A 14042-nucleotide genomic window follows, 5' to 3' on the forward strand; every position below is an offset into this window, starting at 1 on the left:
TTGCTTTGCAACCATCAAAATGCCCTTATTTCCTACAACCATGCTGCCATAAGCTGGAATACAGTTACAAAACACTGAGCTTACCGTTACTGATGGCAACCGAAGGAACTGCCATAACTTACTGTCTCATGTTTTGTTAAATAAAAGCAGGACACTTTTATGAGAAAGGACATTAGCTTCCACTTATGCTTGCCTGCTATGATACCTTCTACTACATGCAGGCCCAAATTCGTGAGCCCATGTGCAAGGCCTGTCTTTAAAGGATCCACGTCTTTCCATCTTTCCTTTTGTTAATTCACAGTGTACAACATTTGCCCAGATGTAGCGGAGAGAAGGTGAGCAGGACTTTCCCTCATCCCCCTTCCCCTTGTCTCATACATCATTGTATTCAGGCTCCTGCATGCTCAAGTCATCTCAGTTCAGTACAGCACTTAATCTTATCAAATAATGCTTAAGTCCTGCTAAAGTCCCTGAGAGTTAAGCATACATTTGTATGCTTTGCTGAAAAGAGATGGGCTGCTTAAGCAGAGCGTGAGAGCAGACTGCACATCCTTTTCTGTGTGCAGATCAGGTCCAAATTGTTGCGAGCACTCTCATAGTCAGTCTCTAAGACAAGCCTGACTTTATCAAGTCGTCAGGGTTTGCACAGAGGAGAAAGAAGAGAGGGTAGTTTTGAGAGAGGAGAGGAATTGTCCCTTCTGTATATATACGAAATCATCTCCCCAACAGCTGAATGAACTGCAGATGTGTTGTTTTGAGATGCCTTCTCTCTCTACAGCAGGCATGCTCCAGAGGAGATAATGGCTGCCATCCCACTGAGAGCGCTGTTATATGATCCTCTTTCAGTTATTTGAAATATGGACTTCACTCAGAGGATTCTAGGAATAGCTGCTCCAGCTGTTCTGGAGAGATAGAAAGCTGTCACAGGAGACATCGTTAGACTCTGGTAAAATCAGCAGTTGCACTAAAGATCGCACATAAACTCCTTAATGGTTTGTACCATTCAGTTAGGAGTCAAGGAGAAGTCAAATGTGGTCTATGACTATAAGGCAGTTTGTATTCCAGGCATCAAGACTGCACTTGAATTTGGCAGACAGAATAGGAAAGACCCTACATGGATCCTTTTATCAAGTGTCTGAGCAGTTACTTGATCTGAGAGGTTTGTATACCTGCAACCAGCAATGTAAATGTCTGAGACAAATTACAAGGCAGCAGTAGTGTTACAGTGAAGGATGAAAGTGCACACAGAAAGGCAAACAAGCAAAGCATTACAACAGCCACTTAATGGCAAACACATTTATTAACATCAAGTGCGATGTTTGTAGGTTTTCCCTGCCACAACCAGCTGCAGATGCCAGCTACTTAAAAAGATGAAAGAGTGCAGTGAATAAAATAGAGGGATTTTTTTTTCCCGTTTTGTTTTTTTTTTTTTCCCCAGCATAGTCTGCCTGCATTCTTGGCAGTGGAAGCAGGCTCCTAGCTCTGTCTTCGAAGGAACAAAAGCCATGCTGGCACACAGCGAGCAAGTTGATTTCACAAGGCCTCCTGGGAAGACTGTACAGGAGCACGGCTCTGTGTCTGGCAGCTGCATCCTTGAATAAAAAGAGGAGGAGGAAAAGGGCACGAAGGAAGGAGCACACAAGGTCTCCATACCATACATGAGAAGCTTTTACACACAATCAGACATCCTTGCCCCAAAGTATTCAATAAAAGAAGTGTTCAAGGTGAACGACTATACTTACTGCAAACCACAGCAGCACATTTCACAGGCTACTGTTCTTTTATTAGAAACACTTCTCAAAGGTTTTATTGCCACCCATAGATTGTAAGTGTTCAGGGTTCTTAAGCATACGAAAAATAATGAAGTAGTAGAACTAAATAAAGAATTGAAAATTCAAGATACTTTATAAAGCAAAATTAGCATTCTTTCCTTTCACTTTTTGCTTTTACTCAGGAGAAATATGCAGTCAAAATTCCAGTGTAGAATGGTCATATTTCGGTGGAGAACAGCAGTTTATTTCAGTTGAAGGGATTGACTCAAATTAGGTATTTTATCATGCCAGTGGTATGACATGGACAGAAAACAGCTACAGAAATGAATGCATGACTCAATGGAAATTCAGGCAGAGATAAAGATATTCATATTAGTACTGGATTAGTTCTGAAATCTGAGAGTGTGAGGCAAACATTCCACGTCTACGGTACCGATTTGCACCAAGTCCTTGATGTCTGAGTAAGTGAGGTACAACTAAAAGCTTGCAAACTTCAGAACCTTAAAAATACTATGAAGTTCAATGAAGACAGGACACTTTTCTTAAAAGGTAGATAGAGTCAAGGATTTTCTGTATTTCAAAGTCCTAGAAAAGTTCTAGGCAAATTAGAAAAAGAGAGGAAAATTACTATTACTGTGATAATATTGGTGTCTCAGCACATTTACAGGATTGGTCTTTTCATTTAAGTCCAGTGTATTTAGACTCATGCAGAGAATTAAATTAATCATTATACAATGGAAATTGGGACAAATTTCCTTAAGGGCATATTGACATTTTATCTCTCTTGTTCATTGGCATAGATGTAAACAGGAGCTGCAAAAGAGCGAGAATCTCCTCTCTTGCCTATTTCACATTCGTAAATCACAGTAGGGCTTAATCTGACATCCCCATTCTTCCAGCAGGGAAGAATGAGGGAGGGCATGCACTCCCTGAAAGTAAACCTCTGGCAGTGTAGCCAAACGAAAAGCAGTGTTCAGTTCTTTAAGCAAGATGCTGATAGTAATAATAATAAACATCTGGTTATCTAACAACGTTGTCAGAGAAAGAGTTTATTTTAGCTATTAGCAGTACCTGGTGGATCAGACTAATTCTTATTCTTACTCTGACTTTTTTTTTTTTTTTTTTAAATCATAAATAGCTCTACTGACTTCAGAAGGTCTCCCAGCATAAGAAAGATTGTTGCAGGTATAAATTTCAGAGAATAGAGCCTTTAAAAGAAAAACAAACAAAGAAACAAAAAACCTAAAACAAACCAAAGAACAAACCCTCACCCATGATGTGTTATTTTTATGCCAAATCCTTGCTAGTTAAGAATTGTTTCCTATGCCAAGCAAAATTTGTTGCTGGTTCAATATTGCAAATGTTGCTGTGAGTTTATGATAATTATGTAACCCAAATAAAACAGACCATGTTGGTCATCTATAATGGTCACCTCATTTCTTTGATGGCTGATCACCTTGGGTTAGTAGGTTAAGTAGCTTACTCTCAGCAGGATCAAATAAACCTATCTGGTCATAACCTTTACATCTTAGTAGTGTTACTTACTCATCTTTAGCCCAGTTGATCTGAATAGTGGGGACCCTGACCCTCTTAAGCTCTTTTAAACTTGTTTTTTGTAGAGTTTGAGTACAGTATCTCATAGCAGCATCTTACTGCAGCTGCTGTGTCAATAATGGTCCACTCTTTTGTCCCTCTTGACAAGCCATGCACAACATATTCGACGGCTCTGAAGATAGTCTCATTCTCGCAGACATAAACTGAGTAATCATCTTTCTATTTCAAGCTGGGGCTCCACAGCAATTGGCATATTTATTTCTAATCAACTTTTAAAAATGGCATCATTCAGAGGTGCATAACCACATTACTTAATTTTCAGTCTGTATTGCTATCGATTTCTAATATTCTCTCCAGATATAGGACATCACTCAATAAAGCATTTTTTTTTTTTTTTACATAATATGTTTATCTGCCAGCCAAAAAACTGGGAAAATCTAGTAATACATTTGTAAATTTAGGATTACGGCTCTTTCATAAATGACTTGGTATGACTATCTACTGACATGATGTATAAGTACATACATGGTATTTTTCAAGAAATTTCTGAAATAAAATTAAACATAAAGCACTAGGAAAATTAACTTTGGTTAAAAAAAACAGGAAAAACCCCCACTACAATATTTTTCTTTAAAGCAGACACTAGCTTTATGTTCGAATTCCTCTTAATTTCTACTTAAAGCAGAGACTTTCTAGGGCTCATTGTTTTGGGTGAAGAATGTTAGTTCTTGATGACTTGCAAAGAGAAATAAACACAAGATACATCTGGGAAACTGAGGAAATGGGAAACATTATCGTTCAATTTAATTATTAGTTATGGGATGGAAAGAACTGGATTTATTCAGTGAGGAAAGAAGAAACCGGAAAGAACACAGAATGCTTTTAGATATTTATCAGTTGAAACCCTGATAAAAGCGTGAAAAGAGGTTGCTGTGAAAAGTTTTCTATATGAAGTTTTGAGCCTGCTCTCTCTGAAATGTGTTCGAAGTGGACCTCACAAGTGGTACACAGGGTTTTCAGCTCTGGCAATTCCCAACATCTGATACTAACCAGTTACATGGGAATCCCATTTGCCACTGAAATACGAGCACATTTCTGTCTCTCTTTGCAAGAAAAGACATCAATAATGTGGATTGAGTACTCAAACTTGAGAGCTCAAAATAGTAAAATCGAATAAAAAGTGCGTAATGTTAACAGTCTTACGATGATGATATTCTAAAAAACCTGCACAAATTTCGGTACGCAGGATTAATAATTTTTAAAGCCTGATTTTGCAAAACTGAACCGTTTTAAGTGAACTGTAGAAGAATAATTTGCTTAATTATTACAACAATATTCAGAAGGCCTGTTTGCTTGCTTTTAAATAAAATTACTATTTTCCAAAAAGCAGCTCAGTTCAATGAATTTAAACCACTTGTGAATTCATTCCCCACAAGTCCTTGAGAACTCAAGCATTTGTCAAAAAAAGTATAAACTTCATATAAAATACATACATTCAACACAGTAAATATTTAAATAGACATTTAGTGTGTGCATTTGACCCATTCCGACATCAATGTTCAGTGCATGATTTTCACTTTCCTATTTTAGACAGATGGAAAGTCTTATTCTGAATTAAGTTAGAGTCCAAATCAGAAAAGCCAGTTATTAACCTCTACAATTCACCAAAAGTAGCATAAACACCCTCTGCTTAAGAAAAATGCGATACAACATACCTCTTAAAAAAAAGACACAACACTCACTACTTGCTCACATAACTGCAGGGTTGAGCAAAGAAACCCCCCCCACCTATGGGGACCAAGCTGTATTTAAATATATTTGCTTTTGAATTCACTTTTGTGAGAACTTCAGCCAACTTCCTTCAGTTTAGAGAGAATGACAATCACAAATGAAGTTAACCATAATTTCAGCGTAGATGAAACTTGAATGAGCCAATGTGGAAGCCTGGTCCTATGAATAACTATATTCAATCAGGGGAAAAAACGTCACCTGTGTATGCAGTCAAAACAATTCAAATTGCAAATGTAAACAATGAATAGCAAATACTCAAAGGACCACTGACAAAAAACAGTTTGTCAGCAATTCACTGCCTGAAATACATTAACAACAAACATTTGCTGAGTAATTGCAATCAACAAATTTGTTGAAACACATCCAGTTGACAGACAATCTATCAACAGGAAAAAAAAAATAAAATAAACATAAGTCTTCATAGTTCTTTCACTGACCTTTGTGGCCCAACATGACAAACTTGAAATTCAGAGAGTTACCACGAGCCCTCCTGCCTCCCCTGTGCTCACACTAATTCTAGTGTTATTTACAACATCGCTAACCAAACTATTTCTGTATAGTTAGATAGTCTGTGTCTTCGGATCAGACTTTGTACTGTAAGGTTATCACAGACAATACTTGCTTTATTTGTTTATTCTCAAACTGTATGTGTCCTTTAAAAAGAGGAATTGGGTCAAGTGAAACACTGGAGAGAAGGAGATTTTTCTCTCCCTGGAAAGGAACAGAGCCTACTCAAGCTCAGAAAGCTAAAACAGCCTGTGAGAAGTGGCAGGACAAGAGAACAAGAGAATCATTACTAGGAGCAAGGGTCGTGATGCTCACATGCAGAAGCAGAGAGTTTGCCGGGAGTCCCAGGGAGCAGGTGGTAAAGCATTAGAGGACAGCAGCAGTTTTCAGGGGGGATTGGACGGTCTGTTGCAGTTCAGAAAGTAAGTATAGAGTATCTACAGAAACATTTTAGTAGCTCAGAGGTGCATTTTTAAAGCAAATTTCCCCATTTTCCACACTTACCATGCTTTGATTCACACCATGAAGCTATTTTGGAACATGCAAGTTGAAGTCCTTTTAGATGAAATTAAACTGATAAACATTTTCCAGGAGCACTTCTAATGTGCTCTGACACCTAATGGGTATTCACAGTCCATAGGACTAGACTAGGGCTAGACCAAAATAACCCCCTGAAATACGTATGGGTGAGCATCGCTGCCTCAGTATCAAGTATTTGCTGTACAAAACCACTCCTATTGCCCTTCAATATCTGTTAACATGGATATAGCTTAAGGCAACTGAAACCAAGCCTAGAAGTAAGGATACATATAAACGCACAGTAGGCAGGTTGCGATTGGTTTATAAACTCCGTATTCTGTCTCATTAAGCCATTTCAAGGTTTTCCTAGTGTTAAGTATCCCCTTTCACAGTACAATAAAATTTGGGCTTTTTGAATTTAAAAGCCTTTTGGTCCATCTGGCATGCTCACACAAGGAAAAGGTATAGGCACGTCCTCTTCAAGTTTCTTACTTGAACACCATTTGGCCATCTTAACGTCATTCTTTCAACTCCTGGACAACACCTGGAAATGCTGTCCTATAAAAACATTAGTAACAATAATTGTTATTTGTCGAGGCTTCTAACTCTTTTGTCTGGTCCATCATTCCTAAGGTATCATCAGAATTCCAGCCATGCACAATAGGCTGCATACCATAAGGAAAGAAAGGGGATTAAAAACTTACTTACGTATTAAAGAATGAACCAGATTCCCACAGACTTAATAAATACATTGCTGTACCCAGAAGTGGTATTCTTTTACTTCTGAAATGGGAGATATTTACATAGAAAATAACAGGTATGTTTGGGAACAGGTAAGGAGTATGACTAAAACTAAAGAAATCAGAGAACACTTGGCATAAATATCCCAATTACACAGGCTCTTGAACTGAAATCTTTAATAATGCATAAAGTAAAACACAGACATGCAGCACAGCTAATGCTTGCAAAAGAGCAGGTCTGCGATGCATAAACAGTTTCCCAAAGTAAGGATAACATAAAGAATACGGTATCTAAAAAAATGCCCCAAAACCCCACCCCAAACCAAAGCGGGCATAAGAAAATAAAATAATTCAATGAAATAAAATAGGGTTAAGAAAAAAGTCTATTTAAATTGCATTTAGAAAAATTTCAACAGAGAAAAGAAGTTGAAACCTAGTGGAGACCAATATATCATAGTAAACCTACTGTAAATAAATTAGCGTGTTTCCTCACAGTCCACATTGTTAGCTCAAGCTCTTTGTGACCCATCCTTCCTGTTGTCATCCAGCTAATTTCATTCAGTCAATATGTATGCACGCCACTAGTTTGGTTCACAAGGGCTCCTGAGGATAGCTGTACTATTTCACATTTCCTGCTAAATCTGAACTGCCGCAAGGTGCTGGAACTGCAGCCCCAAGGGCTAGAAATCACTCTAAACTGCAGAAGAGCTGAAACAGTGCAAGTTCCTTCACAATAATAGAGAAATGAGTTCGAGCAGGAGACTGCAATCAGACAGCAAAGGGCACTTGGATCTCTCTCAATTCTACCCTGGTGCCCCTCCTAAGGCTACAAAGAAGTGCACAGATTCCATGTGGATGGCACATGGACAGATGAGGAGATGCTGCAAAGACACACCATAAATTCCAAACCACTGCTTTGCAGGGCTCAGTGCAGGCAAACATCCTCACACGCAGGTAGCCCTCCTAAGTTCACCAGGGCACCATATGGTTGCAGAAACCTGTGATTACAGTATCAAATATGAGAACTGAATTACGTCACAGTTTCTTGGAATTTTTAGGACGAGGTCCTTTGAGTAAATAAATTTTTCTCTTGTTATATATCTATTGGCCTTTAGAGTGCTGATGTGAACACTGGAACAAGAGCTGAGAGAGAAAGCCCATGCTCCTCACACAAAGAGAATTCCGTGACTATCTTTTCTGACCATGAGCCAATGACTTAACTTTTCAGTGACATTTAAGATCTATTACATAGAACTTCCTGCCTTATTAAATATTTTCAAGTTAAATTTATATTTATAAAATATACCATGAAAGAGTATTTATAAAATCCTACTTAGTATGTTTGGGCAGAAAATTTAGTTCCGTCAAAATCAAAATCCTATCCTACAATTATGATTTTTTTTCCACACAATACACCACATTTGAAAAAAAACCACTTTGGATCAGTTGAAATGCTTATTTGACTAATTTCAAGATATTTAACTGTGCTTTCAAGTATTTTAAAGTTCTGAAACACTTTGGAAAATTTCTCCAACTCTTTAGAATGAAAATTTCCTGCGTGTAATTTCGTGTTAGGCAAATTATTATTTTCCATATAAACTCATATTTGGTTAGAAAAAGTGTCAAACTTTAAATAGAACATTTTATATTCTGTTAAGATGTAATTATTTTGTGACTAGTTTCATATCTCACTTCGGGTCACACAATGCAAAGGCTGTCCTCCTTTTACATATTTTACCTTTTGGTTTATTCATGAATACAAAAGTGGGGTATTATATGACCCATTGGCTAAACTTCCAATAGCAATTGAAAGCAATCATGACAAGGTTAAACATCGCTGTACACAGAAAAAAAATCTGTTACTCCATCTACAGATCAGGCAGAAATCATCCTTGGTTTGTAATGTACTCTGAAAGAATTCCTACCTTAACTAAGCAAAAAATAGTAAAAAAATTGAATGCTTCTTAGTACACCAGATTTTCACTGTTTGGGGAATATTCCACAAATTATGTTATGCTTCCCAGATATATTTTTATTCCATAATTTTGTCATGTGAATAATTTTAACCCAATGCTTGCATGCCAAAAATATGGAGAGATTAGTATTTTAAAATGTGCACCATACTGCTTATACAATGACATAAAACACTGGTAAAGTTTGGCTCATCTGAAAAAATCATTAATGTCACTTCCTGAGACAGCACCGATTTCAGTTTGCAAGTTTTACAAAAATTCAGCCAAAAACGGAGCTGCAAAGGCAATTATATTTTACAGATTTTACAGGCTATGAAGTCATGTGCTGATTTTCAAGTTTCTTGTAATTTTTACACTATAACAATACAGGAAAGTAAAAATTATTCGTATTTACCAATTTCATTACAAATATAAATAATAAGTATTATAAAACAATCAATTTAGATATAAAATAATAAAAATGTCTCTTCAGGGATCCACTAGGCATCCCAGTGAAATTAATTACCCAATGTCTGCAATTAAATTAAATTAAATCAAATACCAGAACCATTAAAACGATCAGCCCACAGAAAATAAGCCAAACAGCCAGCTACCTGTAAGGTCTATGACCTAGGAAGCATCCCTCAGTCCTTTTCCAAAGCCGTAACAGACTGATGCATGGCCAGAGATGGAAGAATTCAGACCATTTGGTACCAACGGGGCAGTCAGCTACAGAGGTTCAGATTCCTCACAAAAAATGTCCTTACAGCTATCCCCTCTAACACCTCCTCATAACAAAGATGAATCAGCTCAGACAGCTGTGGTGATTGCAGCTGCGACTGCAAGGCATTGGAAGAGAAGTAATTCCTTTTGTAAGACAAATTTAAGCCCGTTAGGGCTTTCAGTATCATAACCATATCTCCAATCACAAGTTTTACAATCATCAGTTTAAAAATTACCTGTATTGGTACCTTGATACCTATCAGTACGTGAAGCATATCCAAGATCACAAAGTTCAACATGCCCTAATGTTTTCTGCTGGGCTTTTTGTCTTGCCTAAAGCAGCACCACAATAGTCCTGAATGAGTAGCAGGAACGGTAATGGCAAGGCCAAAAGCTGAAGTGGTACCTCCCTACCAAACCCACTGTGAGTCCTTGGTCTTGAATGAATGAAAGAACGAATCTTAACTAACAACTTGATCTGCTCAAATCAACAACAATAAAAGTGGAACAAATAAAAGTATATGCTTTCTCAGTCACAGGGTATTCTGTTTAGGATTTCTGAAGCCCCTTCCTCCAGCCTTCCCCAGGTAGGTCCCCTCAGTGCACACCCTAACTGTATGAATGCACGGTTCTGACTGACATTACAGGCTCACTTTGTCCTTCTGTTTAGGGACCCAAAATCAAGATGTGCCTGTAAATTTTAAGCAACCTTCCCTGAAAAATGTGGTCTAGCTGTAGTTATCACCCTAATAAAGCCCAACTATTTTCACCTGTCAAAGCAATTTCTTTTGCTTGGGAGGGATTGCCAGCACGCTTCCTGAGGTCACTTGGATTCAGAGGCTTCAGACTGTACCATTAGTCTGCTTAGCAGCTTTGGAAACCTTAACCTTACTGCACCTCAGTTTACCTATTTGTTAAATGGTGGAAATGAATGTGTCATTTACACAGCAGCCCAAGATCTCACACTGAAAGTGCCATGTGTCATTATCTGGTTACTATTTTTACTTCCTGTAAATAGGTATTTCTTATTCTTAATCTCATATTTTAATATTATTCAAAAAAATCTCACATTAAGATGCCAAAAATTATCCAGGTTAGCTACAACATGTACCATCTCAAAAAACTTACATAGAAAGGAATGAACATTTTTCTAGCCTGTGATAAGTCTCTCCATATGTTCAAACATACCAGGATTTTTCTGTGCTGGGGGTTTTTTTTGGGGGGTAGGTGGAGATGGGATTTTTTGTTACCTACTCTCACTATAATCTCATAGATGAATATCTTAAAATACAGGGAAGGAATTAGAAAAGCAACTGCACAAAGAAATAATGAGGACAAAAAATAATTCCAGACTATAAAATATATAAAAGTCACATAAAAAAAAGACATTTAGAAAGAATAGAGGTTTTGGGAGGAGGGTAAGGAGAATAAAAAGATGTGGCAAGAAATAAGAGAATAAAAGAGAGGAGACTAACTGAAATGACACAGAGAATTTAAGAATCGTGCAGGGTATGAAAAGCCATAAGAAAAAAAAATCCACTGTCAAGCCAAGACACGTAGCAGAGATGTAACTGTTCTTATCTGCACTTGAGGGCATGAAATAATTCCTTTTTTAATTTTGCCTTTTTAATCCTGTCAATTGGAGCTGTCACTATGGATGTAATAGCAAGTATCCCAATCACAATATCAAAGACTCTTCACTGACACTCCTTGAAATAGCATTAATATCTGCTCAGTAAGGGTAGTACATTTAAATGTTCTCGTGCAATGTTGTAGCTCCCCTTTAGTCAGGTATCAAGCTGCTATTTCACGCTCTGCTTGTAAAATTATTAACAGCTGGCCTAACGTTAGATCAACTGGAGTATGGTTTGCTAGAACAAGACAGTGTTTAATAAGACTATTTCCTACTCTATCAAGTTATTACCACCTTTGTATTTCCAAATACCAGAAATGGCCTTTGAGCCCAAAGCAGGATCTAACTTTTCAAGAGCGACAGACCTGAACTAAGATTTCAGACTTCAGTTTTGGAGAAAGGTGAATTTAAATCCAAACTTGGATCCACAAATGTTCGCTGCAAATAACAGGCTCAGCAAAATCCAGGTAAAAACATCACAGAAAAAACTCTTGTTCCTAGCACTTTTGATATTCTGTGTTAAGGAACCTCGAAGTGGATGACAATAAAATGAGAAATTTTCCAACAAAATGTTCTCCCATTGGAGAATTCAAATCTGTGCCAGTTAAATGGATTCTGATATTCAAAAATCAAATGATGACTTCAGTTAGTAGCAATAGGCTAATACTGTCAATACAGTGTGCTTAGAGGCAGGGTACACCCTGATAATATGGCAATTCTCACATTATATGTGGGGATTCCTTCTGACTCCACGTTAGACCACATTCATCCCTGGTGTAACTCCAGAAATTAAATGACTGGCCATGCCTAGGATTTTCATCCCAGAAGATCCCTAACACTGATATGTTTCAGTAACAGAAATATAACATCAGAAGTAAGAAGGTAGATATATGTCATCCCGACTCTTTCTGACTCACTGGCTAGAAACTGAAATCTAGCTGAGGTTTATATTATTCTAGGACTTGACCATTTGCCGAGGAAAAGAAAACTGTGGCTGTAGTTCTACAATAAGTTTTCTCAGAGATGCAGCCACCTCCTTACCCCCTTACTCTTCTATACTTCCCCATGAAATCAGCCAGCCACAGTGGTGGTACTTATGCAGCTGCCTGTAGCGAAATAATCCAGGTTAAAATAACAGTAACAATCATGGGTTTTTTTAACCACAATACAGCAAAATTGCTCTTCTCTCTCAGCAAGTGGGTGAGTACTACAGAGATACACTAAAGGTAATCTTACAGTGCTTCTGTGCACTCCTGAAGCAGATTCAAAATGGCAAGATAATGATATAGTGCTTTTAATGCCATTTTCAACTTTATTGTTGCAAAGCCTGTCCAAATTGGGGGACAGGTGTTCCCTATGAAAACGACTGAAACATACAGTTCTGTGAGGAAACCCAAAGAGACTCATATTTAAATGTCAAGTCCCTAAATATTTATAGCCTGGGTATAGAACAGGTTAACACAGGAACAGAAACACAACATGTTAATATGAGCCTCTGAAAAGCAAATTCTGGATATTCACCTCTTGTATTTGAATCACTGTAAAGTGGAGAAAAAAATTAACCAAAATCCCACCAACTACGCATAATCGAGCTCTAAAGCCAAATACTACAATTTAGCATTCTGAACCTCGTCTAGATCATGGTGATGTGACTTGCAGTGATGGTTCAGCCCTTTAGCCACTTATATCAGAAGAGTTGTTGTATTTGTTCAAAGCTAAGTGGTATGAAGGAAATGTATTGTGCAGGCCTTAGTATTCACTGCATGCAGCCAAAATCTAACTGCATTTAAAAACATGTCCAGATCATTCTTTTGTTCTAATAGGGCTTAAGTATTTTGGCATGTTTATTTCTTCTGGAACAACAATGAGAGCTGTATTGTGTTTTTACTTAAAAATAACCGTTTGATAATGAAGTGCTTGCAAATTGAATGTAGCCTGCAAATGTATACAACATGCTGCAGTCAGCTCATCAAGAAGTAACAGATGAAGAAAACGTTAGAAATGAGTCAAAAACATGGCCTTTTATTTCTTAGAAATTTATCTTGCTTCCTTATGTGGAAGCATTATCTCCCCAAAATAAATTGTTCTCTTATGTTTAGAGCTAAGATTCTGTGAAAAGTATTCTAGGGGTTAAAGAGGATCTTAATTCTGCAAATGATTGTTTCGTTTTTATTCTTGTGTTTCCTTGAAATGACCAGAGTGGAAATTACTAAAATATCGCCATCAAATCCTTTTGGTAAAAAGGAGAGAAGGATAGAAGCAGAAGCCAAGGAGATCTGTGTTAAGGTTATAACTCACATACGGATTCTTGTGATGCAAATACGATTTTCACTGACTTCCTATGGGTTGTAGACAATGGATATCTTATGAGGCACATGCAAGTGTTCCGAGCTGAAAATGCATCTTCCGCAAACATTTGCTGCGGAGCATCTAAAGTTCCCGAACACATTGTCATGAAACAGGAAGTCTAAAACAGCTGCAACATCTGGCTTGCAGGCAGTCAGTATTGGCCGGTTGCAGCGTGAGTTGGTGGTTTGAGCTGACAGAGGACCTAATCAATCAGCTTGAGCAGGGGCAGGCAGCGGTTTGTGGGCTGCCACAACACACAGCTTGTGATTTCTTTCCCTCCATCCGACCAACTGCCTGGGTCCCAAGCTGGTGTCTGTGGAGGGCGAGAAGGCCATGGGCTAGAGTAAGAGAGGAAAATGGGAGAAAAATGAACACACAAAGACCAGCAGGAAAAAGTAGCAGTAGAGAAGAAACAACCAAGGGCTAAAAGGGCAACAAGGACATAGTAGGAAGCCTCAGACCAGCAAAGAGGGAAAGTTCAAAGGTGAGTTATGAGAATATT

Source organism: Larus michahellis, chromosome 6 (assembly GCF_964199755.1).
Source record: "Larus michahellis chromosome 6, bLarMic1.1, whole genome shotgun sequence".
NCBI classification, from domain to species: Eukaryota; Metazoa; Chordata; class Aves; order Charadriiformes; family Laridae; genus Larus; species Larus michahellis.